The sequence below is a fragment of the Theobroma umbraticum genome, unplaced genomic scaffold, assembly GCF_002168275.2.
Source record: "Theobroma umbraticum cultivar Fairchild unplaced genomic scaffold, ASM216827v3 scaffold_50.0, whole genome shotgun sequence".
Taxonomy (NCBI): domain Eukaryota; kingdom Viridiplantae; phylum Streptophyta; class Magnoliopsida; order Malvales; family Malvaceae; genus Theobroma; species Theobroma umbraticum.
The window spans coordinates 8,940,846-8,947,434 of record NW_018397261.1 but is presented as its reverse complement, the minus strand read 5'-3'; positions in this window follow the sequence as shown (position 1 = coordinate 8,947,434).

Here is a 6,589-nt window from a genome sequence, read left to right as displayed (position 1 = left end):
GTTGGCACATAGTTGGCTGCCTTGCTGAGAAGTACTAGAGAGAATTTTTGCATGGGCTGCCATGTTAGCTAAGGGAACTAAATCAAGATTATATATATATATATATATATATATATGTATGTATGTAAGTATGTAAGGATACAATAGTAAATTGATTATAGGATGGTTGGCTTTCCTCTCCGTCTTCTCTGTTTTAACTTACCCACATCCGCACAGCAATAGCGTCCACAAAGACCATTGGGGATTCAACTTTGGCAATTCGGATTTCGGACTAACAGGCTTGATGTTAAGTAGTCCATATTGGGCTGGTAAGATGCAGAAGAAAAAGAGGAGAAGAAGATGGTGGAGTTAGAGAGAGATAAAAAAGAGGAAAATAAGAAAAAGAATGGTTGAGAGAGATGAAAAAGTAAAAATATTTTATATATGATTTAATTAATCAGTATAAACTTTTTAATATTTAATTTTAAGTTCTAGAAATTTTTTATTTTAAGTCATTAATGAGGTGACACATTTTGGTGAGTTAACAATATATAAAAACTATGTATTATCAGTGTATCAAATATAAATACTGTTTGTTAATACTTTTATGTAAATATTCACTGAATGGCATTTCATTAACTGCTTTTAGGTGAATTTTTTTTTATCAAGGCAATTATTTGAACAATGAATTTCTTTGACCATTTTATTAATACAATAAACTTTATTTGAGTAAAAAAAAATTATTTCGATGAGGGAATAAAGTATTCTCCTCAAATTACAAAACACATGATTTTGGAGGGTTGGAGCTTTGAATGCTGAAGCATACAGCTTCACATTTACACAACTCACTATTCATTGATAAAGACAAGCTCATGCATGCAATTTACACAAGGTTATCTATGACATCCAATTCGAGCTTGATGTCAAGAATTAGCTTTTTTTTTTTATTATTGTTTATGGTTTTCACAACTCAGATTTTGATGTAATACTTATTTATATCAAGAGTTCTATCTTAAAATTCTTTTCTTGGCCTATAGGCATGACTTTTTCTTGATCTATATTTTGGCACGCTGTTCTTTTTTTTTTAGTGTTGAGGTTAAATCAACATTTGCAAGCACGTTTTTATCACAGCACAAGTACATTAAAAATGTTTTTTTTTTTTTTTTACAGAAATTAGATGTGGATAATATTAAGGAAGTCACTACACCAATAGTTACTAGTATCAAATTTCAATTGAAAGATAGTACTGCTGCATTAGAGCAAGGTCAGTAGAAGATCAACATCCCATAGAAGTTTAGTAACTAAAATTCAGCTGTAGTAGCAGACAATTCCAAGATTGGATCAGGCAAATCACGTACATATGCAGCAAGGTCAGAAGACACAAAATTTAGAACAAGCAAAGCAGGCCAATTGAAATCAAACACCAAGTTTGCAACGGCTCAATCTCAACTGATCATGAGATCCTCAATCTGTTCAGATCATATCAAGAAATCATACTTCACATCTTTGTATTATTATATTATTATTTACTCAGCAGATCTTTCTGTTGTTTGATTTCTGTAAACGAGTGATTGATCAATATAAGGCCAATTGAATAAGACTATCACGATCCATCCATGACATAAGGTTTTAGAGTTGTAAGGAAAAGAGTATTATTGGAGGAAACCAAGTGAAACATTGCAGTAATAATCTCAAATCCGCTGGCAAACAGCTTTTGAATTCATTCATTTAGTTGACAAACATGGAAAAATATGTTTATTGGGGTAACCTTTTTCTTTTTTTTTTTTGGTTAAGGCATAAATTTCATTAATGCATCACAATGATACATTAAGACTGGAAAGTTTATCCAGAATCAAGCGTTCTGGATTCCTGGGGTTGACCTTCCGTTTTGTTTCCCTATAGCCCACTTTACAAATAAAGCATCACCTAAACAGAACATCCATTTCTAGGATATCCCCTACAATTACAGTACATCCGTTTATTGATGTAACTTATTCTAGCATTTCCAATGTAATCATGATATTTAAATCATTTCTGTAGATTAATTAAATATAGGTTGAGGCAACCAATTAAACCCTTTTTTTTTTAAATTTCATTTTTTCTTAATTCAGACATTCTATGAGTTGCTGAACATCATTATCCTAACATTGTTGAACCTCGCAGAACTTTCAAACTCAAATTCCAGCCATTGCAGCTGTTCAACTTCTATAATTTGGAATCAAGTTTTCTCTGAGTATTGTTCTCAGATTGAAAAAGAAAAATTGCTTGCTACGCTTGTAAAACCAGTATGAATGGTGGAATCCTGGTATATAGTTTCTGATATAAATATTTAGTTCGATGTTAGTGTTAAAATAATAGATTAATATACCTTAACATTTTAGCGTATCATCAAAATATGATGTCATCTAAATCCAAAGATAAAGTCTTATCATCCTTATCAAATTGTTCCTAAATCGATTTTTAATTAAAATGTGAGACTACATTTATTAAAATTGAGATAAAAAACCAAAATTCCTATGTAAAGAAGAATTGCCCAACAACCGGTCAAGTTCTTATGGTGGCAATGCATGCCAGCAACCAGATGGATCGCCTAGTCCTGTGAGAAAGCCGATCAATGCGTCTTTGGACAGGTGCAATATTAAATCTTTGACATTTTTGCTCTACTTGCCGCATGATTTACTTGTTAGAGTATAGTTTGTCTGTCGAGTCAACACTTGTTCCTTTATCTGAATTGTGTCTTCTTTCTTACTGTGAATCATATGCTCATTCGGCATCTCTTCTGGTACAGTATCTCTTGGTTCATTGCCCTCTGCTGTCACCATTCCATCTCCCTTAACATTCAAATAATACCCCTGATCAATTGAAGATTGCAGTGGCTTAGACAAGGTAGAATCTTGCATCTGCAACAAAACATAGAAGTCAAATAACTTGCCAGAAATAGTCAGTTTTTCTCTTGTAGCAGAATTATTTAACTAAATCATACATAAGAGCATTTGACTTATTAATTAGTACATGATTACCTTACCTAAACAGTAAAGTTCAAATCTCCTTCTCCCAATTATATTAAAAAAAAATACATAAGGCCTACCCTATTCGTCTAGGAGAACTGCTGCCAAAATATTAGAACTAAATAACAAAGCAATTCTGCCATTAGACATAGACTTCTGATAGAAATGATCAGATCCCTGAAGTCCCTGATCAATTATTTTGGCACATAGATGGCTGCCTTGCTGGGTACTCGAGAGAATTTTTGCACGGGCTGCCATGTTTGTTAAGGGAACTAAATGAAGATATGTTATATATATATATATATATGATTTTCATCCATATTTTATATTCTGTCTTTTATGACTATCATGACTCCCCTTCTCAGAAAAGAGTAACAAGCAGAAAAACAAAAACAGAAGACCAGGAACAAGATCTTGAGATTTTGCGGATAAGCTTCCAAAAAGGACAGCAGTACATTAGTCTATTGTTTATGGCTGTTTTGCCAATTTATAGCATTCTGGTGGATGGTTGTCTTTCGCCTTCTTCTTCTTCGTTTTAACTTACCACGCATCCGCACAGTAGAATTGTACACAAAGACCAATCGGGATTCAACTATTGCAATGAGGACTAAAAGGCTTGATATTTAGGCTTGTAAGAGGTTTAGGCTCCCAAGTCCTATCACCAACTAGGCCTATCTGTGACGTTGAATCCCTCTTACAGAGCAGCCCAATTTTGTATTCTTCTCGAATGAAGCCCTAGTATCATGGTTGTGTCTTTCCAATTTCCATGGAACATGAGCAAACTTAGTTCAATGGCTCTACACAAGTGCGACTTTACTCGGGCTGGGCGTTGCTTTGAACACAAATCTCCTTCACATTTAGCGTGGACAAATTGGATGGCACTGATACCGTTCAATCAAATTTTGTCTCAGAGAAAACGTTCTTTTTCCAAAGGGTAAACACATTGCAGAAAAGCAGACATGGCCCTTCCCGAAAGGCCTCTACCATCGTCCATAATCGGACTGAATCAAATAATCCGTTCAAAGGAGCTTAACAGCGTTGTTCAATTCAATATGTTTGATGACCGGGCACTGTCCAGTCGCTTTCAAATCCATTTCACCAATTCCACTCCATTATTTTGAACTTTTGACCTCAACTGTACCTTGAAACAATTTACTATCAATTAATAGCTACAGAGATAATGTTTACATCCAGAAAAATGCCTCTTTGCTACATAAATTTGACAATTTTATGCATAACTGATCAAAGATTCAGTTTCCAATTGGATATGAAGATTCCTGATTAATCCATTGGTGATGGCCATGCTATTAATTTAGATTTGACCCGTGGCTCCACCAAAATTAATTAAGATCCATCGACTAAATATATATGTTCCAGTCTCAAAGTAGAGCAAGACAACCAACATATGGAAGCGCATGTCGAGTTTCGAGTAAGCATATGATGAATCTGTTCTGCCACAAGCCCCGGATGTTAAGGAGAACATCAGAATCTTCTTTTCTATTTTCACTTTGCTTCGAATGATGAGTAACTAGGGACTTGCTGTGGAGTGGATCCCCAAGCAGCTGCTAGCATGCCATCCTTTTGTCCACAGAGAGTAATCCTGGCAATGTTTAGACAAATCGTGTGGGTGACTCGCGAGGGACAAGGGTCTTTTTGGGGTTCACGCACGCCATCGCCCGATTGAGTTGAAAATTAAATATACTAAAGAGATTGCTAGCTTTGCTTAGCCCATTCGGCCTGTTACTTGCCTTATTTATATCTCTTTGAAACAAGATATATTCATTGATATGGTAAGCATGAATTTGTCGTCAGCTTAACTTCTTGATTTTCCTCTTTCAATTGAAGGCCCTTTCATGTAAATTTGTGAAAATACCAATTTATAATAAAATGTTACGACTTAGTTAAAAAATAAAAATAAAAAGAACCTTTCACCATAACTAATTAATGAAAAATAGAAGAATTAATCCCTAGCTTCTACAAATTAGATTCACATTCAACGAAGTCTTGACAAGTTACTCAGTGGGTCCAAAATGGACAGCCAAGAAACAAGAGAGAAATTTAGGAACATGACATTGTAATCAAAACAGCCCACAGCCAAGTAAATTTTGGTTTCTTGTTTGTTTCAAGTGTCAAATATGCAGCCGAGTATTTGATTCGTTAGTTGGTGTATTATTTCTCTGTTAAAAGAGTAAGGTTTGAATCCCCTTTCTCCCAATTATAAAAAAAAAAATGTCAAATATTGTTTAGGTTATGATTTATTCCAACTACCTTTTCCTTTTGTTTTATAGAAAATTTTAAAAACCCAAAATGTAAATAATGAAAAATTAAGTAACAAAAAGGTATTAATCAAACAAAAATTACAGAATCTTTAATCTTAAAAAAATACTTTAAAATTTGATAAAAACAAACGTACTAGTAAATACAAACCACAAAAGCATACAATACATACACAAATCCACTAATTTCATATTTGCCTTGTGCTTATGGAAAAAATTATTTTTACCACAATGAGAATTAGGAAATGACTCAAATTGGAAAAGAAATCAAAAATCGAACTGCTCATTAATAAGAGATTAAAATTTACTTTTATAAGCTCAGAACGAAATTAATTTATTTGGAAAAAGATAAAAAGAGAAACTATTGAAATTCAAACATTTAGCAAAATTCTACTCAGAATTTATTAGTCAAATTAATTAGTTGATCCCACTAGATAATTTTAATTTGGTCCTTTCAATAAAAAAAGATCATTTTAATTTGGCAAGGTTAAGCTTTGGGGATGAGAATATGAGAAGAAGAGCACAAGAAGCTCTTCTCATAGAGAATAGGTGGGTGCTTCAGGCTTTGGAGCAAGGATATGAAAAAAAACCAGAATATGGTGTCTTAATCATCTAGAGCAAGCAACTAGGAACTTGGGTAGCTAGGTATTTCCTCATGAAAACAACAAGATCTGGCTGCAACCGAGAAATAATATTAGCAAATCCTAATTAGTTTAACAAAAAAAAAATCACCTAAAGAACTCACTGATTGGGGTGAAATAACCATATAGTTAGCTCCATATCCTGTTGAAAGGGTTGAGCTTCTTCGGCCGACGAACTGGCGTTAGAGTTGAATCTGATTAAATCACCGGATCCCTTTAAGGATCAAGGGAGGAGGCAGAAAAGCAGGTCAACGACGTGAACAACGCCTTTGGCAAGAGAAAGACTAAAAAACAAGTCTTATTATGTGGGGCTTTTCTAGTGCCCCAAAGGGCTTAATCAAATCAAAAATTAAAATCAAGCAGCTACTTTAATGGATCATCTCCATTGACTAAAAAAGAACTCAATCATCTTCACAAATATCTATAAAAGAAACTCAAAAGTAATAGACACTCTAGATCCTTAACTCAAGTTTTTAATTATTACTATATTATATGAACATCGAGAAAAACCAAAATAGTACCCATAGATAAAAAAAGGCATATATATATATATATATATATATATATGTATGTATATTAGTAGTACTCCTAAAGCGTTCTCCTTATTCTTCACAACCCAAATCTCTAAAAAGCTTGCAAGCTAGCAGGATAAGAAACTCTAGTTAAAAAGTAGTGGGAAAGCTCT